We start from the raw sequence: 23279 nt of genomic DNA on the forward strand, positions 1-23279 counted from the left end.
TAGAGAGAGAAAGCCCAAGAAATTGAAAGCCAACAATCCTTTGGATCTTCAACCTAACTTTCTCCAAACTGAGTCATGCAGGAAGATTACACAAGGTTATATAACAGTTTTTTCTTTCATCATGATTGCTTCGAATGTAAACATAGCATTTCATAGCAGTTTTTATACTATATATTCACCCATCACAAAACCTTTATTTTATAATAGAAGCATTGATGCAAAATGCTGAGAAATTTTATCATTGAGATAATTACAATTGCATAAAGAGTCAAGCCCGGACTACTGAAATCATGGACACTTTTTATCTTGTATTTCTGGACAGTGTTATTAAATGAAATGTTCTGATTATTTGAAAGATGGGGCTGAATATTCTTCTTTGCTAAGAAAAATTGGTGGATGACATTATGGAATTTCATCTTGAAATTACTTCCAGTTCGAGCTTTTCACTTCAAAAAACACCTGTTCAAACATGCCGAAACCCGGGATCGAACCAGGGACCTTTAGATTTTCAGTCTAACGCTCTCCCAGCTGAGCTATTTCAGCCAGCTTGGAAGATGAATGTATCCACAATTTCGGATTACTATAATGATTTCAAATGAATAAGCTTTAATTAGCTACAGGTACTTTCTCATTCTAAATTTCATTGGAATTTAAGGTGAGTCCATGAAAATCATGAACACCTTAGTATCTGCTGCTGCATTGCAGGTAAGTATTGTTAATTTTAGTTTTATTGTTCAGTGGAAGGCTAGGGCTCATTAATCTTCTCTCCTGTAGTAGAAGAGAGAGAAAGCCCCAGAAATTGAAAGCCAGCAATCCTTTGGATCTTCAACCTAACTTTCTCCAAACTGAGTCATGCCAGGAAGATTACACAAGGTTATATAACAGTTTTTCCTTTTTATCATGATTGCTTCGAATGTAAACATAGCATTTCATAGCAGTTTTTATACTATATATTCACCCATCACAAAACCTTTATTTTATAATAGAAGCATTGATGCAAAATGCTGAGAAATTTTATCATTGAGATAATTACAATTGCATAAAGAGTCAAGCCCGGACTACTGAAATCATGGACACTTTTTATCCTGTATTTCTGGACAGTGTTATTAAATGAAATGTTCTGATTATTTGAAAGATGGGGCTGAATATTCTTCTTTGCTAAGAAAAATTGGTGGATGACATTATGGAATTTCATCTTGAAATTACTTCCAGTTCGAGCTTTTCACTTCAAAAAACACCTGTTCAAACATGCCGAAACCCGGGATCGAACCAGTGACCTTTAGATCTTCAGTCTAACGCTCTCCCAGCTGAGCTATTTCAGCCAGCTTGGAAGATGAATGTATTCACAATTTCGGATTACTGTAATGATTTCAAATGAATAAGCTTTAATTAGCTACAGGTACTTTCTCATTCTAAATTTCATTGGAATTTAAGGTGAGTCCATGAAAATCATGAACACCTTAGTATCTGCTGCTGCATTGCAGGTAAGTATTGTTAATTTTAGTTTTATTGTTCAGTGGAAGGCTAGGGCTCATTAATCTTCTCTCCTGTAGTAGAAGAGAGAGAAATTGAAAGCCAACAATCCTTTGTATCTTCAACCTAACTTTCTCCAAACTGAGTCATGCCAGGAAGATTACACAAGGTTATATAACAGTTTTTCCTTTCATCATGATTGCTTCGAATGTAAAGATAGCATTTCATAGCAGTTTTTATACTGTATGTTCACCCATCACAAAACCTTTATTTTATAATAGAAGCATTGATGCAAAATGCTGAGAAATTTTATCATTGAGATAATTACAATTGCATAAAGAGTCAAGCCCGGACTACTGAAATCATGGACACTTTTTATCCTGTATTTCTGGACAGTGTTCTTAAATGAAATGTTATGATTATTTGAAAGATGGGGCTGAATATTCTTCTTTGCTAAGAAAAATTGGTGGATGACATTATGGAATTTCATTTTGAAATTACTTCCAGTTCGAGCTTTTTACTTCAAAAAACACCAGTTCAAACATGCCGAAACCCGGGATCGAACCAGGGACTTTTAGATCTTCAGTCTAACGCTCTCCCAGCTGAGCTATTTCGGCCAGCTTGGAAGATGAATGTATTCACAATTTCGGATTACTATAATGATTTCAAATGAATAAGCTTTAATTAGCTACAGGTACTTTCTCATTCTAAATTTCATTGGAATTTAAGGTGAGTCCATGAAAATCATGAACACCTTAGTATCTGCTGCTGCATTGCAGGTAAGTATTGTTAATTTTAGTTTTATTGTTCAGTGGAAGGCAAGGGCTCATTAATCTTCTCTCCTGTAGTAGAAGAGAGAGAAAGCCCCAGAAATTTAAAGCCAACAATCCATTGGATCTTCAACCTAACTTTCTCCAAACTGAGTCATGCCAGGAAGATTACACAAGGTTATATAACAGTTTTTCCTTTCATCATGATTGCTTCGAATGTAAACATAGCATTTCATAGCAGTTTTTATACTGTATGTTCACCCATCACAAAACCTTTATTTTATAATAGAAGCATTGATGCAAAATGCTGTGAAATTTTATCATTGAGATAATTACAATTGCATAAAGAGTCAAGCCCTGACTACTGAAATCATGGACACTTTTTATCCTGTATTTCTGGACAGTGTTATTAAATGAAATGTTCTGATTATTTGAAAAATGGGGCTGAATATTCTTCTTTGCTAAGAAAAATTGGTGGATGACATTTTGGAATTTCATCTTGAAGTTACTTCCAGTTTGAGCTTTTCACTTAAAAAAACACCTGTTCAAACATGCCGAAACCCAGGATCGAACCAGGGACCTTTAGATCTTCAGTCTAACGCTCTCCCATCTGAGCTATTTTGGCCAGCTTGGAAGATGAATGTATTCACAATTTCGGATTACTATAATGATTTCAAATGAAAAAGCTTTAATTAGCTACAGGTACTTTCACATTCTAAATTTCATTGGAATTTAAGGTGAGTCCATGAAAATCATGAACACCTTAGTATCTGCTGCTGCATTGCAGGTAAGTATTGTTAATTTTAGTTTTATTGTTCAGTGGAAGGCTAGGGCTCATTAATCTTCTCTCCTGTAGTAGAAGAGAGAGAAAGCCCCAGAAATTAAAAGCCAACAATCCTTTGGATCTTCAACCTAACGTTCTCCAAACTGAGTCATGACAGGAAGATTACACAAGGTTATATAACAGTTTTTCCTTTCATCATGATTGCTTCGAATGTAAACATAGCATTTCATAGCAGTTTTATACTGTATGTTCACCCATCACAAAACCTTTATTTTATAATAGAAGCATTGATGCAAAATGCTGAGAAATGTTATCATTGAGATAATTACAATTGCATAAAGAGTCAAGCCCGGACTACTGAAATCATGGACACTTTTTATCCTGTATTTCTGGACTGTGTTATTAAATGAAATGTTCTGATTATTTGAAAGATGGGGCTGAATATTCTTCTTTGCTAAGAAAAATTGGTGGATGACATTATGGAATTTCATCTTGAAATTACTTCCAGTTTAAGCTTTTCACTTACAAAACCCCTGTTCAAACATGCCGAAACCCGAGATTGAACCAGGGACCTTTAGATCTTCAGTCTAACGCTCTCCCAGCTGAACTATTTCAGCCAGCTTGGAAATCGAATGTATTCACAATTTCGGATTACTATAATGATTTCAAATGAATAAGCTTTAATTAGCTACAGGTACTTTCACATTCTAAATTTCATTGGAATTTAAGGTGAGTCCATGAAAATCATGAACACCTTAGTATCTGCTGCTGCATTGCAGGTAAGTATTCTTAATTTTAGTTTTATTATTCAGTGGAAGGCTAGGGCTCATTAATCTTCTCTCCTGTAGTAGAAGAGAGAGAAAGCCCCAGAAATTGAAAGCCAACAATCCTTTGTATCTTCAACCTATCTTTCTACAAACTGAGTCATGCCAGGAAGATTACACAAGGTTATATAACAGTTTTTTCTTTCATCATGATTGCTTCGAATGTAAACATAGCATTTCATAGCAGTTTTTCTACTGTATGTTCACCCATCACTAAACCTTTATTTTATAATAGAAGCATTGATGCAAAATGCTGAGAAATGTTATCATTGAGATAATTACAATTGCATAAAGAGTCAAGCCCGGACTACTGAAATCATGGACACTTTTTATCGTGTATTTCTGGACAGTGTTATTAAATGAAATGTTCTGATTATTTGAAAGATGGGGCTGAATATTCTTCTTTGCTAAGAAAAATTGGTGGATGACATTATGGAATTTCATCTTGAAATTACTTCCGGTTTGAGCTTTTCACTTCAAAAAACACCTGTTCATACATGCCAAAACCCAGGATCGAACCAGGGACCTTTAGATCTTCAGTCTAACGCTCTCCCAGCTGAGCTATTTCGGCCAGCTTGGAAAATGAATGTATTCACAATTTCGGATTACTATAATGATTTCAAATGAATAAGCTTTAATTAGCTACAGGTACTTTCACATTCTAAATTTCATTGGAATTTAAGGTGAGTCCATGAAAATCATGAACACCTTAGTATCTGCTGCTGCATTGCAGGTAAGTATTGTTAATTTTAGTTTTATTATTCAGTGGAAGGCTAGGGCTCATTAATCTTCTCTCCTGTAGTAGAAGAGAGAGAAAGCCCCAGAAATTGAAAGCCAACAATCCTTTAAATCTTCAACCTAACTTTCTCCAAACTGAGTCATGCCAGGAAGATTACACAAGGTTATATAACAGTTTTTCCTTTCATCATGATTGCTTCGAATGTAAACATAGCATTTCATAGCAGTTTTTATACTGTATGTTCACCCATCACAAAACCTTTATTTTATAATAGAAGCATTGATGCAAAATGCTGAGAAATTTTATCATTGAGATAATTACAATTGCATAAAGAGTCAAGCCCTGACTACTGAAATCATGGACACTTTTTATCCTGTATTTCTGGACAGTGTTAATAAATGAAATGTTCTGATTATTTGAAAAATGGGGCTGAATATTCTTCTTTGCTAAGAAAAATTGGTGGATGACATTATGGAATTTCATCTTGAAGTTACTTCCAGTTTGAGCTTTTCACTTAAAAAAACAAATGTTCAAACATGCCGACACCCAGGATCGAACCAGTGACCTTTAGATCTTCAATCTAATGCTCTCCCATCTGAGCTATTTTGGCCAGCTTGGGAGATGAATGTGTTCACAATTTCGGATTACTATGATGATTTCAAATGAAAAAGCTTTAATTAGCTAGAGTTACTTTCACATTCTAAATTTCATTGGAATTTAAGGTGAGTCCATGAAAATCATGAACACCTTAGTATCTGCTGCTGCATTGCAGGTAAGTATTGTTAAATTTAGTTTTATTATTCAGTGGAAGGCTAGGGCTCATTAATCTTCTCTCCTGTAGTAGAAGAGAGAGAAAGCCCAAGAAATAAAAAGCCAACAATCCTTTGGATCTTCAACCTAACGTTCTCCAAACTGAGTCATGCCAGGAAGATTACACAAGGTTATATAACAGTTTTTCCTTTCATCATGATTGCTTCGAATGTAAACATAGCATTTCATAGCAGTTTTATACTGTATGTTCACCCATCAGAAAACCTTTATTTTATAATAGAAGCATTGATGCAAAATGCTGAGAAATGTTATCATTGAGATAATTACAATTGCATAAAAAGTCAAGCCCGGACTACTGAAATCATGGACACTTTTTATCCTGTGTTTCTGGACAGTGTTATTAAATGAAATGTTCTGATTATTTGAAAGATGGCGCTGAATATTCTTCTTTGCTAAGAAAAATTGGTAGATGACATTATAGAATTTCATCTTGAAATTACTTCCAGTTTGAGCTTTTCATTTAAAAAAACACCTGTTTAAACATGCCGAAACCCGGGATCGAACCAGGGACTTTTAGATCTTCAGTCTAACGCTCTCCCAGCTGAGCTATTTCAGCCAGCTTGGAAGAAGAATGTTTTCACAATTTCGGATTACTATAATGATTTCAAATGAATAAGCTTTAATTAGCTACAGGTACTTTCTCATTCTAAATTTCATTGGAATTTAAGGTGAGTCCATGAAAATCATGAACACCTTAGGATCTGCTGCTGCATTGCAGGTAAGTATTGTTAATTTTAGTTTTATTGTTCAGTGGAAGGCTAGGGCTCATTAATCTTCTCTCCTGTAGTAGAAGAGAGAGAAAGCCCCAGAAATTGAAAGCCAACAATCCTTTGGATCTTCAACCTAACTTTCTCCAAACTGAGTCATAAAAGTAAGTAAATGTATCTTAACTCTCTGTGTATTTCATATTTAACCAGATGGTGACATGGAGTGGGTTTGGCATGGCCTAAGATGACACTAATTTCATCATCACGCTCCAGACCACTCAGTGATTAGTGAGGTGGGCAATGTTTGATGATGTGATTTGCATCATCACGGCACGTCCCTGACCACTTGCAGATTTGTAAATGCCAATCCAGCAGGATAGGTAACAATGCAATAAATCCATGTGTGATGTCTGGAGGCCACTTTCCAAGAAGTGGAAAAGGTTCTCATTTCCATTTTAATGAGTTGCAAAGAGCTATGGAAAGTATCCCCAGTAACAGAACTCGTGTCTCTATCACCTGCCTCTGCACTGTACTTCAACAGAGCACAGAAACCATAATTGCCCTACTAGAGGCTCAGCAGCAAGCAGGATGATTACCAGGCAGCAGAAATGAAACCAAGTTACATTTTCTCTGACTTTTAAAGATAAACAGCATGAGTCATGCATATTTCTGGGTAAATAATATGTCAGAAATTGCCCTCTAAAATTATATGAAAGACTTTCCTTCGAGCTGGAGTTGAACGAGCGACCTAAGGATTTCTGTACCAATTTCCTCTACAGTCATCTGCTCTACCAGCTGAGCTATCAAAGGATTGTGCTTTAGAGGACTTTTGATGTCATGTGTACTACATCTGACTGAGTGAAAACACAAACAGAATTGAATTATCCTTAAATCAGAAAAATTGCTTGTCTAGATAAAGAGATCCACATTTTTATTTCTGGTCTACTTGCTCATCAAAAGTTGTAAAAATTGTCATGTTTAATAATTGGTAATACATCATTAAAAGTTTGATTTTTATTTGTTCATTTTGAATTAATTAGCTTCAGAAATAGTTGGGAAAACAGCTTCCTTAGATTTTCCAACTGCAGACGCCTTTACGTCAAGATTAAAAATGCTGGAAAATTTTCAACCTCTTCTGCGTTCTCCAATTTAGCTTGACTTTTTTCATTGATGAAAATTCCAGAAATTGTGGTGACAAATTGTCAAACTTTTGCCCAGTGAGACAAAAATGGATTTCTAGTCAATGGTCCAATCTGCCACCACTATTTCTCACAGTATTCTCTGTTTTTACAATGCATCTTCTATGGGTTCAGATCCAATTGGATTTCAGAAGTAATATTGTATTTCAGTTCCCATCCGTGGTCTCTTAAACCTGTCCTTTGTATGCTGATTAAGGAAAGCGGAGAAATTCTGGGCACAGAAGCAGACATTATTGGTTTGTAAGCATTTGCGTAGTCTAGTTTCATTCAGAACATCCCTACTGCACCATTAAAAAGTTGTGAACTCTCCCTGGAAACCCATTGATCCACAAGTTCAAGAGTTCTTTTTTTTCACATGAAGGATGTGTTACATATAAAATAGGGTTGTCCCACTCGAAATTTGGAAGATGGATGTTGAAATATGGGGTCAGACCAGTTCTGCCCTAATTTTGGATACAGAAATGTTGGGAGGTATATAAATCCTGTGGATTTGACCACATCCCATTTCCATAACCAAAGCACAGTTTCTCCTGGATTTTGTTGCTGAGATCAACAGAGCAGGCATTAAACAAGTGGTACTGTTGCTGCCATTCAAAAAAGCTTCAAATTCCCATACCGGGAGTCGAACCCGGGCCGCCTGGGTGAAAACCAGGAATCCTAACTGCTAGACCACATGGGACTTTTCCGTTGAGGGTTTCAGCATAGCAGCAGAACAAATATATCATGCTTTGCTGTAATGTATCTTAACTCTCTGTGTATTTCATATTTAACCAGGTGGTGACATGGAGTGGGTTTGGCATGGCCTATGATGACACTAATTTCATCATCACGCTCCAGACCACTCAGTGATTAGTGAGGTGGGCAATGTTTGATGATGTGATTTGCATCATCACGGCACGTCCATGACCACTTGCAGATTTGTAAATGCCAATCCAGCAGGATAGTTAACAATGCAATAAATCCATGTGTGATGTCTGGAGGCCACTTTTCAAGAAGTGGAAAAGGTTCTCATTTCCATTTTAATGAGTTGCAAAGAGCTATGGAAAGTATCCCCAGTAACAGAACTCGTGTCTCTATCACCTGCATCTGCACTGTACTTCAACAGAGCACAGAAACCATAATTGACCTACTAGAGGCTCAGCAGCATGCAGGATGATTAACAGGCAGCAGAAATGAAAACAAGTTACAGTTTCTCTGACTATTAAAGAAAAACAGCATGAGTCATGCATATTTCTGGGTATTTAATATATCAGAAATTGCCCTCTAAAATGATATGAAAAACTTTCCTTCGAGCTGGAGTTGAACCAGCGACCTAAGGACTTCTGTATCAATTTCCTCTACAGTCCTCCGCTCTACCAGCTGAGCTATCGAAGGATTGTGCTTTAGAGGACTTCTGATGTCATGTGCACTACATCTGACTGAGTGAAAACACAAACAGAATTGAATTATCCTTAAAATAATATGAAAAACTTTCCTTCAAGCCAGAGTTGAACGAGCGACCAAAGGATTTCTGTACCAATTTCCTCTACAGCCCTCCACTCTACCAGCTGAGCTATCGAAGGATTGTGCTTTAGAGGACTTCTGATGTCATGTGCACTACATCTGACTGAGTGAAAACACAAACAGAATTGAATTATCCTTAAAACAGAAAAATTGCTTGTCTAGATAAAGAGATCCACATTTTTATTTCTGGTCTACTTGCTCATCAAAAGTTGTAAAAATTGTTATGTTTAATAATTGGTAATACATCATTAAAAGTTTGGTTTTTTTGCTCATTTTGAATTAATTAGCTTCAGAAATAGTTGGGAAAACAGCTTCCTTAGATTTTCCAACTGCAGACGCCTTTACGTCAAGATTAAAAATGCTGGAAAATTTTCAACCTCTTCTGCGTTCTCCAATTTAGCTTGACTTTTTTAATTGATGAAAATTCCAAAAATTGTGGTGACAAATTGTCAAACTTTTGCCCAGTGAGACAAAAATGGATTTCTAGTCAATGGTCCACGCTGCCACCACTATTTCTCACAGTAATCTCTGTTTTTACAATACATCTTCTATGGGTTCAGATCCATGGGATTTCAGAAGTAATATTGTATTTCAGTTCCCATCCGTGGTCTCTTATACCTGTCCTTTGTATGCTGATTAAGGAAAGTGGAGAAATTCTGGGCACAGAAGCAGACATTATTGGTTTCTAAGCATTTGCGTAGTCTAGTTTCATTCAGAACATCCCTACTGCACCATTAAAAAGTTGTGAACTCTCCCTGGAAACCCATTGATCCACAAGTTCAAGAGTTCTTTTTTTTCACATGAAGGATGTGTTACATATAAAATAGGGTTGTCCCACTCGAAATTTGGAAGATGGATGTTGAAATATGGGGTCAGACCAGTTCTGCCCTAATTTTGGATACAGAAATGTTGGGAGGTATATAAATCCTGTGGATTTGACCACATCCCATTTCCATAACCAAAGCACAGTTTCTCCTGGATTTTGTTGCTGAGATAAACAGAGCAGGCATTAAACAAATGGTACTGTTGCTGCCATTCAAAAAAAGCTTCAACTTCCCATACCGGGAGTCGAACCCAGGCCGCCTGGGTGAAAACCAGGAATCCTAACCGCTAGACCATATGGGACTTTTCTGTTGAGTGTTTCAGCATAGCAGCAGAACAAATATATCATGCTTTGCTGTAATGTATCTTAACTCTCTGTGTATTTCATATTTAACCAGGTGGTGACATGGAGTGGGTTTGGCATGGCCTATGATGACACTAATTTCATCATCACGCTCCAGACCACTCAGTGATCAGTGAGGTGGGCAATGTTTGATGATGTGATTTGCATCATCACGGCACGTCCCTGACCACTTGCAGATTTGTAAATGCCAATCCAGCAGGATAGGTAACAATGCAATAAATCCATGTGTGATGTCTGGAGGCCACTTTCCAAGAAGTGGAAAAGGTTCTCATTTCCATTTTAATGAGTTGCAAAGAGCTATGGAAAGTATCCCCAGTAACAGAACTCGTGTCTCTATCACCTGCCTCTGCACTGTACTTCAACAGAGCACAGAAACCATAATTGCCCTACTAGAGGCTCAGCAGCATGCAGGATGATTAACAGGCAGCAGAAATGAAAACAAGTTACAGTTTCTCTGACTATTAAAGATAAACAGCATGAGTCATGCATATTTCTGGGTCTTTAATATGTCAGAAATTGCCCTCTAAAATGATATGAAAAACTTTCCTTTGAGCCGGAGTTGAACCAGCGACCTAAGGATTTTTGTATCAATTTCCTCTACAGTCCTCCGCTCTACCAGCTGAGCTATCGAAGCATTGTGCTTTAGAGGACTTCTGATGTCATGTGCACTACATCTGACTGAGTGAAAACACAAACAGAATTTAATTATCCTTAAAACAGAAAAATTGCTTGTCTAGATAAAGAGATCCACATTTTTATTTCTGGTCTACTTGCTCATCAAAAGTTGTAAAAATTGTCATGTTTAATAATTGGTAATACATCATTAAAAGTTTGATTTTTACTTGTTCATTTTGAATTAATTAGCTCCAGAAATAGTTGGGAAAACAGCTTCCTTAGATTTTCCAACTGCAGACGCCTTTACGTCAAGATTAAAAATGCTGGAAAATTTTCAACCTCTTCTGCGTTCTCCAATTTAGCTTGACTTTTATAATTGATGAAAATTCCAGAAATTGTGGTGACAAATTGTCAAACTTTTGCCCAGTGAGACAAAAATGGATTTCTAGTCAATGGTCCACGCTGACACCACTATTTCTCACAGTACTCTCTGTTTTTACAATTCATCTTCTATGGGTTCAGATCCATGGGATTTTAGAAGTAATATTGTATTTCAGTTCCCATCCGTGGTCTCTTAAACCTGTCCTTTGTATGCTGATTAAGTAAAGCGGAGAAATTCTGGGCACAGAAGCAGACATTATTGGTTTGTAAGCATTTGCGTAGTCTAGTTTCATTCAGAACATCCCTACTGCACCATTAAAAAGTTGTGAACTCTCCCTGGAAACCCATTGATCCACAAGTTCAAGAGTTCTTTTTTTTTCACATGAAGGATGTGTTACATATAAAATAGGGTTGTCCCACTCGAAATTTGGAAGATGAATGTTGAAATATGGGGTCAGACCAGTTCTGTCCTAATTTTGGATACAGAAATGTTGGGAGGTATATAAATACTGTGGATTTCACCACATCCCATTTCCATAACCAAAGCACAGTTTCTCCTGGATTTTGTTGCCGAGATCAACAGAGCATTAAACAAGTGGTACTGTTGCTGCCATTCAAAAAAGCTTCAATTTCCCATACCGGGAGTCGAACCCAGGCCGCCTGGGTGAAAACCAGGAATCCTAACTGCTAGACCATATGGGACTTTTCCGTTGAGTGTTTCAGCATAGCAGCAGAACAAATATATCATGCTTTGCTGTAATGTATCTTAACTCTGTGTATTTCATATTTAACCAGGTGGTGACATGGAGTGGGTTTGGCATGGCCTAAGATGACACTAATTTCATCATCACGCTCCAGACCACTCAGTGATCAGTGAGGTGGGCAATGTTTGATGATGTGATTTGCATCATCACGGCACGTCCCTGACCACTTGCAGATTTGTAAATGCCAATCCAGCAGGATAGGTAACAATGCAATAAATCCATGTGTGATGTCTGTAGGCCACTTTCCAAGAAGTGGAAAAGGTTCTCATTTCCATTTTAATGAGTTGCAAAGAGCTATGGAAAGTATCCCCAGTAACAGAACTCGTGTCTCTATCACCTGCCTCTGCACTGTACTTCAACAGAGCACAGAAACCATAATTGCTCTACTAGAGGCTCAGCAGCATGCAGGATGATTAACAGGCAGCAGAAATGAAAACAAGTTACAGTTTCTCTGACTATTAAAGATAAACAGCATGAGCCATGCATATTTCTGGGTATTTAATATGTCAGAAATTGCCCTCTAAAATGATATGAAAAACTTTCCTTCGAGCCGGAGTTGAACCAGCGACCTAAGGATTTCTGTACCAATTTCCTCTACAGTCCTCCGCTCTACCAGCTGAGCTATCGAAGGATTGTGCTTTAGAGGACTTCTGATGTCATGTGCCCTACATCTGACTGAGTGAAAACACAAACAAAATTGAATTATCCATAAAACAGAAAAATTGCTTGTCTAGATAAAGAGATCCACATTTTTATTTCTGGTCTACTTGCTCATCAAAAGTTGTAAAAATTGTTATATTTAATAATTGGTAATACATCATTAAAAGTTTGATTTTTATTTGTTCATTTTGAATTTGAACGGACAGCACAGTGGCGTAGTGGTTAGCACGTCTGCCTCACAGCACTGGGGTCATGAGTTCGATTCCCGACCATGGCCTTATCTGTGTGGAGTTTGTATGTTCTCCCTGTGCTTGCGTGGGTTTCCTCCGGGTGCTCCGGTTTCCTCCCACACTCCAAAAAATATACCGGTAGGTTAATTGGCTGCAATCAAAAAAAAAAAATTGACCCTAGTCTCTCCCTCTCTGTCTGTATGTGTGTGAGTGTGTGTCTATAGTAGGAAATTTAGACTGTAAGCTCCAATGGGGCAGGGACTGATGTGAATGAGTTCTCTGTACAGCGCTGCGGAATTAGTGGCGCTATGTAAATAAATGATGATGATGATGATGATGAATTAATTAGCTTCAGAAATAGTTGGGAAAACAGCTTCCTTAGATTTTCCAACTGCAGACGCCTTTACGTCAAGATTAAAAATGCTGGAAAATTTTCAACCTCTTCTGCGTTCTCCAATTTAGCTTGACTTTTTTAATTGATGAAAATTCCAGAAATTGTGGTGACAAATTGTCAAACTTTTGCCCAGTGAGACAAAAATGGATTTCTAGTCAATGGTCCACGCTGCCACCACTATTTCTCACAGTACTCTCTGTTTTTACAATGCATCTTCTATGGGTTCAGATCCATGGGATTTCAGAAGTAATATTGTATTTCAGTTCCCATCCGTGGTGTCTTAAACCTGTCTTTTGTATGCTGATTAAGGAAAGCGGAGAAATTCTGGGCACAGAAGCAGACATTATTGGTTTATAAGCATTTGCGTAGTCTAGTTTCATTCAGAACATCCCTACTGCACCATTAAAAAGTTGTGAACTCTCCCTGGAAACCCATTGATCCACAAGTTCAAGAGTTCTTTTTTTTCACATGAAGGATGTGTTACATATAAAATAGGGTTGTCCCACTCGAAATTTGGAAGATGGATGTTGAAATATGGGGTCAGACCAGTTCTATCCTAATTTTGGATACAGAAATGTTGGGAGGTATATAAATCCTGTGGATTTGACCACATCCCATTTCCATAACCAAAGCACAGTTTTTCCTGGATTTTGTTGCTGAGATCAACAGAGCATTAAACAAGTGGTACTGTTGCTGCCATTCAAAAAAGCTTCAACTTCCCATACCGGGAGTCGAACCCGGGCCGCCTGGGTGAAAACCAGGAATCCTAACCGCTAGACCATATGGGACTTTTTCGTTGAGTGTGTCAGCATAGCAGCAGAACAAATATATCATGCTTTGCTGTAATGTATCTTAACTCTCTGTGTATTTCATATTTAACCAGGTGGTGACATGGAGTGGGTTTGGCATGGCCTAAGATGACACTAATTTCATCATCACGCTCCAGACCACTCAGTGATTAGTGAGGTGGGCACTGTTTGATGATGTGATTTGCATCATCACGGCACGTCCCTGACCACTTGCAGATTTGTAAATGCCAATCCAGCAGGATAGGTAACAATGCAATAAATCCATGTGTGATGTCTGGAGGCCACTTTCCAAGAAGTGGAAAAGGTTCTCATTTCCATTTTAATGAGTTGCAAAGAGCTATGGAAAGTATCCCCAGTAACAGAACTCGTGTCTCTATCACCTGCCTCTGCACTGTACTTCAACAGAGCACAGAAACCATAATTGCCCTACTAGAGGCTCAGCAGCATGCAGGATGATTAACAGGCAGCAGAGATGAAAACAAGTTACAGTTTCTCTGACTAGTAAAGATAAACAGCATGAGCCATGCATATTTCTGGGTATTTAATATGTCAGAAATTGCCCTCTAAAATGATATGAAAAACTTTCCTTCGAGCCGGAGTTGAACCAGCGACCTAAGGATTTCTGTACCAATTTCCTCTACAGTCCTCCGCTCTACCAGCTGAGCTATCGAAGGATTGTGCTTTAGAGGGTTTCTGATGTCATGTGCACTATATCTGACTGAGTGAAAGCAAAAACAGAATTGAAATATCCATAAAACAGAAAAATTGCTTGTCTAGATAAAGAGATCCACATTTTTATTTCAGGTCTACTTGCTCATCAAAAGTTGTAAAAATTGTCATATTTAATAATTGGTAATACATCATTAAAAGTTTGATTTTTATTTGTTCATTTTGAATTAATTAGCTTCAGAAATAGTTGGGAAAACAGCTTCCTTAGATTTTCCAACTGCAGACGCCTTTACGTCAAGATTAAAAATGCTGGAAAATTTTCAACCTCTTCTGCGTTCTCCAATTTAGCTTAACTTTTTTAATTGATGAAAATTCCAGAAATTGTGGTGACAAATTGTCAAACTTTTGCCCAGTGAGACAAAAATGGATTTCTAGTCAATGGTCCATGCTGCCACCACTATTTCTCACAGTACTCTCTGTTTTTACAATGCATCTTCTATGGGTTCAGATCCATGGGATTTCAGAAGTAATATTGTATTTCAGTTCCCATCCATGGTCTCAAACCTGTCCTTTGTATGCTGATTAAGGAAAGCGGAGAAATTCTGGGCACAGAAGCAGACATTATTGGTTTGTAAGCATTTGCGTAGTCTAGTTTCATTCAGAACATCCCTACTGCACCATTAAAAAGTTGTGAACACTCCCTGGAAACCCGTTGATCCACAAGTTCAAGAGTTCTTTTTTTTCACATGAAGGATGTGTTACATATAAAATAGGGTTGTCCCACTCGAAATTTGGAAGATGGATGTTGAAATATGGGGTCAGACCAGTTCTGTCCTAATTTTGGATACAGAAATGTTGGGAGGTATATAAATACTGTGGATTTGACCACATCCCATTTCCATAACCAAAGCACAGTTTTTCCTGGATTTTGTTGCTGAGATCAACAGAGCATTAAACAAGTGGTACTGTTGCTGCCATTCAAAAAAGCTTCAACTTCCCACACTCCAAAAAATATACCGGTAGGTTAATTGGCTGCAATCAAAAAAAAAAAATTGACCCTAGTCTCTCCCTCTCTGTCTGTATGTGTGTGAGTGTGTGTCTATAGTAGGAAATTTAGACTGTAAGCTCCAATGGGGCAGGGACTGATGTGAATGAGTTCTCTGTACAGCGCTGCGGAATTAGTGGCGCTATATAAATAAATGATGATGATGATGATGATGAATTAATTAGCTTCAGAAATAGTTGGGAAAACAGCTTCCTTAGATTTTCCAACTGCAGACGCCTTTACGTCAAGATTAAAAATGCTGGAAAATTTTCAACCTCTTCTGCGTTCTCCAATTTAGCTTGACTTTTTTAATTGATGAAAATTCCAGAAATTGTGGTGACAAATTGTCAAACTTTTGCCCAGTGAGACAAAAATGGATTTCTAGTCAATGGTCCACGCTGCCACCACTATTTCTCACAGTACTCTCTGTTTTTACAATGCATCTTCTATGGGTTCAGATCCATGGGATTTCAGAAGTAATATTGTATTTCAGTTCCCATCCGTGGTGTCTTAAACCTGTCTTTTGTATGCTGATTAAGGAAAGCGGAGAAATTCTGGGCACAGAAGCAGACATTATTGGTTTATAAGCATTTGCGTAGTCTAGTTTCATTCAGAACATCCCTACTGCACCATTAAAAAGTTGTGAACTCTCCCTGGAAACCCATTGATCCACAAGTTCAAGAGTTCTTTTTTTTCACATGAAGGATGTGTTACATATAAAATAGGGTTGTCCCACTCGAAATTTGGAAGATGGATGTTGAAATATGGGGTCAGACCAGTTCTATCCTAATTTTGGATACAGAAATGTTGGGAGGTATATAAATCCTGTGGATTTGACCACATCCCATTTCCATAACCAAAGCACAGTTTTTCCTGGATTTTGTTGCTGAGATCAACAGAGCATTAAACAAGTGGTACTGTTGCTGCCATTCAAAAAAGCTTCAACTTCCCATACCGGGAGTCGAACCCGGGCCGCCTGGGTGAAAACCAGGAATCCTAACCGCTAGACCATATGGGACTTTTTCGTTGAGTGTTTCAGCATAGCAGCAGAACAAATATATCATGCTTTGCTGTAATGTATCTTAACTCTCTGTGTATTTCATATTTAACCAGGTGGTGACATGGAGTGGGTTTGGCATGGCCTAAGATGACACTAATTTCATCATCACGCTCCAGACCACTCAGTGATTAGTGAGGTGGGCACTGTTTGATGATGTGATTTGCATCATCACGGCACGTCCCTGACCACTTGCAGATTTGTAAATGCCAATCCAGCAGGATAGGTAACAATGCAATAAATCCATGTGTGATGTCTGGAGGCCACTTTCCAAGAAGTGGAAAAGGTTCTCATTTCCATTTTAATGAGTTGCAAAGAGCTATGGAAAGTATCCCCAGTAACAGAACTCGTGTCTCTATCACCTGCCTCTGCACTGTACTTCAACAGAGCACAGAAACCATAATTGCCCTACTAGAGGCTCAGCAGCATGCAGGATGATTAACAGGCAGCAGAAATGAAAACAAGTTACAGTTTCTCTGACTATTAAAGATAAACAGCATGAGCCATGCATATTTCTGGGTATTTAATATGTCAGAAATTGCCCTCTAAAATGATATGAAAAACTTTCCTTTGAGCCGGAGTTGAACCAGCGACCTAAGGATTTCTGTACCAATTTCCTCTACAGTCCTCCGCTCTACCAGCTGAGCTATCGAAGGATTGTGCTTTAGAGGATTTCTGATGTCATGTGCACTACATCTGACTGAGTGAAAACAAAAACAGAATTGAAATATTGATAAAACAGAAAAATTGCTTGTCTAGATAAAGAGATCCACATTTTTATTTCTGGTCTACTTGCTCATCAAAAGTTGTAAAAATTGTCATATTTAATAATTGGTAATACATCATTAAAAGTTTGATTTTTTTTTGGTCATTTTGAATTAATTAGCTTCAGAAATAGTTGGGAAAACAGCTTCCTTAGATTTTCCAACTGTAGACGCCTTTACGTCAAGATTAAAAATGCTGGAAAATTTTCACCCTCTTCTGCGTTCTCCAATTTAGCTTGACTTTTTTAATTGATGAAAATTCCAGAAATTGTGGTGACAAATTGTCAAACTTTTGCCCAGTGAGACAAAAATGGATTTCTAGTCAATGGTCCACGCTGCCACCACTATTTCTCACAGTACTCTCTGTTTTTACAATGCATCTTCTATGGGTTCAGATCCATGGGATTTCAGAAGTAATATTGTATTTCAGTTCCCATCCATGGTCTCTTAAACCTGTCCTTTGTATGCTGATTAAGGAAAGCGGAGAAATTCTGGGCACAGAAGCAGACATTATTGGTTTCTAAGCATTTGCATAGTCTAGTTTCATTCAGAACATCCCTACTGCACCATTAAAAAGTTGTGAACTCTCCCTGGAAACCCATTGATCCACAAGTACAAGAGTTCTTTTTTTCACATGAAGGATGTGTTACATATAAAATAGGGTTGTCCCACTCGAAATTTGGAAGATGGATGTTGAAATATGGGGTCAGACCAGTTCTGTCCTAATTTTGGATACAGAAATGTTGGGAGGTATATAAATACTGTGGATTTCACCACATCCCATTTCCATAACCAAAGCACAGTTTCTCCTGGATTTTGTTGCCGAGATCAACAGAGCATTAAACAAGTGGTACTGTTTCTGCCATTCAAAAAAGCTTCAACTTCCCATACCGGGAGTCGAACCCAGGCCGCCTGGGTGAAAACCAGGAATCCTAACTGCTAGACCATATGGGACTTTTCCGTTGAGTGTTTCAGCATAGCAGCAGAACAAATATATCATGCTTTGCTGTAATGTATCTTAACTCTGTGTATTTCATATTTAACCAGGTGGTGACATGGAGTGGGTTTGGCATGGCCTAAGATGACACTAATTTCATCATCACGCTCCAGACCACTCAGTGATCAGTGAGGTGGGCAATGTTTGATGATGTGATTTGCATCATCACGGCACGTCCCTGACCACTTGCAGATTTGTAAATGCCAATCCAGCAGGATAGGTAACAATGCAATAAATCCATGTGTGATGTCTGTAGGCCACTTTCCAAGAAGTGGAAAAGGTTCTCATTTCCATTTTAATGAGTTGCAAAGAGCTATGGAAAGTATCCCCAGTAACAGAACTCGTGTCTCTATCACCTGCCTCTGCACTGTACTTCAACAGAGCACAGAAACCATAATTGCTCTACTAGAGGCTCAGCAGCATGCAGGATGATTAACAGGCAGCAGAAATGAAAACAAGTTACAGTTTCTCTGACTATTAAAGATAAACAGCATGAGCCATGCATATTTCTGGGTATTTAATATGCCAGAAATTGCCCTCTAAAATGATATGAAAAACTTTCCTTCGAGCCGGAGTTGAACCAGCGACCTAAGGATTTCTGTACCAATTTCCTCTACAGTCCTCCGCTCTACCAGCTGAGCTATCGAAGGATTGTGCTTTAGAGGACTTCTGATGTCATGTGCACTACATCTGACTGAGTGAAAACACAAACAAAATTGAATTATCCATAAAACAGAAAAATTGCTTGTCTAGATAAAGAGATCCACATTTTTATTTCTGGTCTACTTGCTCATCAAAAGTTGTAAAAATTGTTATATTTAATAATTGGTAATACATCATTAAAAGTTTGATTTTTATTTGTTCATTTTGAATTAATTAGCTTCAGAAATAGTTGGGAAAACAGCTTCCTTAGATTTTCCAACTGCAGACGCCTTTACGTCAAGATTAAAAATGCTGGAAAATTTTCAACCTCTTCTGCGTTCTCCAATTTAGCTTGACTTTTTTAATTGATGAAAATTCCAGAAATTGTGGTGACAAATTGTCAAACTTTTGCCCAGTGAGACAAAAATGGATTTCTAGTCAATGGTCCACGCTGCCACCACTATTTCTCACAGTACTCTCTGTTTTTACAATGCATCTTCTATGGGTTCAGATCCATGGGATTTCAGAAGTAATATTGTATTTCAGTTCCCATCCGTGGTGTCTTAAACCTGTCTTTTGTATGCTGATTAAGGAAAGCGGAGAAATTCTGGGCTCAGAAGCAGACATTATTGGTTTGTAAGCATTTGCGTAGTCTAGTTTCATTCAGAACATCCCTACTGCACCATTAAAAAGTTGTGAACTCTCCCTGGAAACCCATTGATCCACAAGTTCAAGAGTTCTTTTTTTTCACATGAAGGATGTGTTACATATAAAATAGGGTTGTCCCACTCGAAATTTGGAAGATGGATGTTGAAATATGGGGTCAGACCAGTACTATCCTAATTTTGGATACAGAAATGTTGGGAGGTATATAAATCCTGTGGATTTGACCACATCCCATTTCCATAAAAAAAGCACAGTTTTTCCTGGATTTTGTTGCTGAGATCAACAGAGCATTAAACAAGTGCTACTGTTGCTGCCATTCAAAAAAGCTTCAACTTCCCATACCGGGAGTCGAACCCAGGCCGCCTGGGTGAAAACCAGGAATCCTAACTGCTAGACCATATGGGACTTTTCTGTTGAGTGTTTCAGCATTGCAGCAGAACAAATATATCATGCTTTGCTGTAATGTATCTTAACTCTGTGTATTTCATATTTAACCAGGTGGTGACATGGAGTGGGTTTGGCATGGCCTAAGATGACACTAATTTCATCATCACGCTCCAGACCACTCAGTGATCAGTGAGGTGGGCAATGTTTGATGATATGATTTGCATCATCACGGCACGTCCCTGACCACTTGCAGATTTGTAAATGCCAATCCAGCAGGATAGGTAACAATGCAATAAATCCATGTGTGATGTCTGTAGGCCACTTTCCAAGAAGTGGAAAAGGTTCTCATTTCCATTTTAATGAGTTGCAAAGAGCTATGGAAAGTATCCCCAGTAACAGAACTCGTGTCTCTATCACCTGCCTCTGCACTGTACTTCAACAGAGCACAGAAACCATAATTGCCCTACTAGAGGCTCAGCAGCATGCAGGATGATTAACAGGCAGCAGAAATGAAAACAAGTTACAGTTTCTCTGACTATTAAAGATAAACAGCATGAGTCATGCATATTTCTGGGTATTTAATATGTCAGAAATTGCCCTCTAAAATGATATGAAAAACTTTCCTTCGAGCCAGAGTTGAACCAGTGACCTAAGGATTTCTGTACCAATTTCCTCTACAGTCCTCCGCTCTACCAGCTGAGCTATCGAAGGATTGTGCTTTAGAGGATTTCTGATGTCATGTGCACTACATCTGACTGAGAGAAAACACAAACAGAATTGAAATATCCATAAAACAGAAAAATTGCTTGTCTAGATAAAGAGATCCACATTTTTATTTCTGGTCTACTTGCTCATCAAAAGTTGTAAAAATTGTCATATTTAATAATTGGTAATACATCATTAAAAGTTTGATTTTTATTTGTTCATTTTGAATTAATTAGCTTCAGAAATAGTTGGGAAAACAGCTTCCTTAGATTTTCCAACTGTAGACGCCTTTACGTCAAGATTAAAAATGCTGGAAAATTTTCACCCTCTTCTGCGTTCTCCAATTTAGCTTGACTTTTTTAATTGATGAAAATTCCAGAAATTGTGGTGACAAATTGTCAAACTTTTGCCCAGTGAGACAAAAATGGATTTCTAGTCAATGGTCCACACTGCCACCACTATTTCTCACAGTACTCTCTGTTTTTACAATGCATCTTCTATGGGTTCAGATCCATGGGATTTCAGAAGTAATATTGTATTTCAGTTCCCATCCATGGTCTCTTAAACCTATCCTTTGTATGCTGATTAAGGAAAGCGGAGAAATTCTGGGCACAGAAGCAGACATTATTGGTTTATAAGCATTTGCGTAGTCTAGTTTCATTCAGAACATCCCTACTGCACCATTAAAAAGTTGTGAACTCTCCCTGGAAACCCATTGATCCACAAGTTCAAGAGTTCTTTTTTTTCACATGAAGGATGTGTTACATATAAAATAGGGTTGTCCCACTCGAAATTTGGAAGATGGATGTTGAAATATGGGGTCAGACCAGTTCTGTCCTAATTTTGGATACAGAAATGTTAGGAGGTATATAAATCCTGTGGATTTGACCATGCTTTGCTGTAATGTATCTTAACTCTCTGTGTATTTCATATTTAACCAGGTGGTGACATGGAGTGGGTTTGGCATGGCCTAAGATGACACTAATTTCATCATCACGCTCCAGACCACTCAGTGATCAGTGAGGTGGGCAATGTTTGATGATGTGATTTGCATCATCACGGCACGTCCCTGACCACTTGCAGATTTGTAAATGCCAATCCAGCAGGATAGGTAACAATGCAATAAATCCATGTGTGATGTCTGTAGGCCACTTTCCAAGAAGTGGAAAAGGTTCTCATTTCCATTTTAATGAGTTGCAAAGAGCTATGGAAAGTATCCCCAGTAACAGAACTCGTGTCTCTATCACCTGCCTCTGCACTGTACTTCAACAGAGCACAGAAACCATAATTGCCCTACTAGAGGCTCAGCAGCATGCAGGATGATTAACAGGCAGCAGAAATGAAAACAAGTTACAGTTTCTCTGACTATTAAAGATAAACAGCATGAGTCATGCATATTTCTGGGTATTTAATATGTCAGAAATTGCCCTCTAAAATGATATGAAAAACTTTCCTTCGAGCCAGAGTTGAACCAGTGACCTAAGGATTTCTGTACCAATTTCCTCTACAGTCCTCCGCTCTACCAGCTGAGCTATCGAAGGATTGTGCTTTAGAGGATTTCTGATGTCATGTGCACTACATCTGACTGAGAGAAAACACAAACAGATTTGAAATATCCATAAAACAGAAAAATTGCTTGTCTAGATAAAGAGATCCACATTTTTATTTCTGGTCTACTTGCTCATGAAAAGTTGTAAAAATTGTCATATTTAATAATTGGTAATACATCATTAAAAGTTTGATTTTTATTTGTTCATTTTGAATTAATTAGCTTCAGAAATAGTTGGGAAAACAGATTCCTTAGATTTTCCAACTGCATACGCCTTTACGTCAAGATTAAAAATGCTGGAAAATTTTCAACCTCTTCTGCGTTCTCCAATTTAGCTTGACTTTTTTAATTGATGAAAATTCCAGAAATTGTGGTGACAAATTGTCAAACTTTTGCCCAGTGAGACAAAAATGGATTTCTAGTCAATGGTCCACACTGCCACCACTATTTCTCACAGTACTCTCTGTTTTTACAATGCATCTTCTATGGGTTCAGATCCATGGGATTTCAGAAGTAATATTGTATTTCAGTTCCCATCCGTGGTCTCTTAAACCTGTCCTTTGTATGCTGATTAAGGAAAGCGGAGAAATTCTGGACACAGAAGCAGAAAATATTGGTTTCTAAGCATTTGCGTAGTCTAGTTTCATTCAGAACATCCCTACTGCACCATTAAAAAGTTGTGAACTCTCCCTGGAAACCCATTGATCCACAAGTTCAAGAGTTCTTTTTTTTCACATGAAGGATGTGTTACATATAAAATAGGGTTGTCCCACTCGAAATTTGGAAGATGGATGTTGAAATATGGGGTCAGACCAGTTCTGTCCTAATTTTGGATACAGAAATGTTGGGAGGTATATAAATCTTGTGGATTTGAGCACATCCCATTTCCATAACCAAAGCACAGTTTTTCCTGGATTTTGTTGCTGAGA

General features: G+C 37.9%; 12 non-coding genes across 12 annotated transcripts; all 12 read right to left on the reverse strand.

The window, feature by feature from the left end:
* Positions 1-470: 470 nt before the first annotated feature.
* On the reverse strand, positions 471-543 carry TRNAF-GAA (transfer RNA phenylalanine (anticodon GAA)). Its single transcript has one exon. It is a non-coding gene; the product is annotated as a tRNA-Phe (tRNA).
* Positions 544-2017: 1474 nt separating this feature from the next.
* TRNAF-GAA (transfer RNA phenylalanine (anticodon GAA)) lies at positions 2018-2090 on the reverse strand. The gene has a single exon. It is a non-coding gene; the product is annotated as a tRNA-Phe (tRNA).
* Positions 2091-7934: 5844 nt separating this feature from the next.
* TRNAE-UUC (transfer RNA glutamic acid (anticodon UUC)) lies at positions 7935-8006 on the reverse strand. Its single transcript has one exon. It is a non-coding gene; the product is annotated as a tRNA-Glu (tRNA).
* Positions 8007-9883: 1877 nt separating this feature from the next.
* TRNAE-UUC (transfer RNA glutamic acid (anticodon UUC)) lies at positions 9884-9955 on the reverse strand. The gene has a single exon. It is a non-coding gene; the product is annotated as a tRNA-Glu (tRNA).
* A 1687-nt stretch (positions 9956-11642) lies between these two features.
* On the reverse strand, positions 11643-11714 carry TRNAE-UUC (transfer RNA glutamic acid (anticodon UUC)). The gene has a single exon. It is a non-coding gene; the product is annotated as a tRNA-Glu (tRNA).
* Positions 11715-12317: 603 nt separating this feature from the next.
* Positions 12318-12407, reverse strand: TRNAY-GUA (transfer RNA tyrosine (anticodon GUA)). Its single transcript is given in 2 exon segments — positions 12318-12353; positions 12371-12407. It is a non-coding gene; the product is annotated as a tRNA-Tyr (tRNA).
* A 1369-nt stretch (positions 12408-13776) lies between these two features.
* Positions 13777-13848, reverse strand: TRNAE-UUC (transfer RNA glutamic acid (anticodon UUC)). The gene has a single exon. It is a non-coding gene; the product is annotated as a tRNA-Glu (tRNA).
* A 605-nt stretch (positions 13849-14453) lies between these two features.
* Positions 14454-14543, reverse strand: TRNAY-GUA (transfer RNA tyrosine (anticodon GUA)). The gene is given in 2 exon segments: positions 14454-14489; positions 14507-14543. It is a non-coding gene; the product is annotated as a tRNA-Tyr (tRNA).
* Positions 14544-16529: 1986 nt separating this feature from the next.
* Positions 16530-16601, reverse strand: TRNAE-UUC (transfer RNA glutamic acid (anticodon UUC)). Its single transcript has one exon. It is a non-coding gene; the product is annotated as a tRNA-Glu (tRNA).
* A 1685-nt stretch (positions 16602-18286) lies between these two features.
* On the reverse strand, positions 18287-18358 carry TRNAE-UUC (transfer RNA glutamic acid (anticodon UUC)). Its single transcript has one exon. It is a non-coding gene; the product is annotated as a tRNA-Glu (tRNA).
* Positions 18359-18961: 603 nt separating this feature from the next.
* TRNAY-GUA (transfer RNA tyrosine (anticodon GUA)) lies at positions 18962-19051 on the reverse strand. The gene is given in 2 exon segments: positions 18962-18997; positions 19015-19051. It is a non-coding gene; the product is annotated as a tRNA-Tyr (tRNA).
* Positions 19052-20042: 991 nt separating this feature from the next.
* Positions 20043-20114, reverse strand: TRNAE-UUC (transfer RNA glutamic acid (anticodon UUC)). The gene has a single exon. It is a non-coding gene; the product is annotated as a tRNA-Glu (tRNA).
* Positions 20115-23279: the final 3165 nt, after the last annotated feature.

This window comes from Mixophyes fleayi, chromosome 3 (genome assembly GCF_038048845.1).
Source record: "Mixophyes fleayi isolate aMixFle1 chromosome 3, aMixFle1.hap1, whole genome shotgun sequence".
Lineage (NCBI taxonomy): Eukaryota > Metazoa > Chordata > Amphibia > Anura > Limnodynastidae > Mixophyes > Mixophyes fleayi.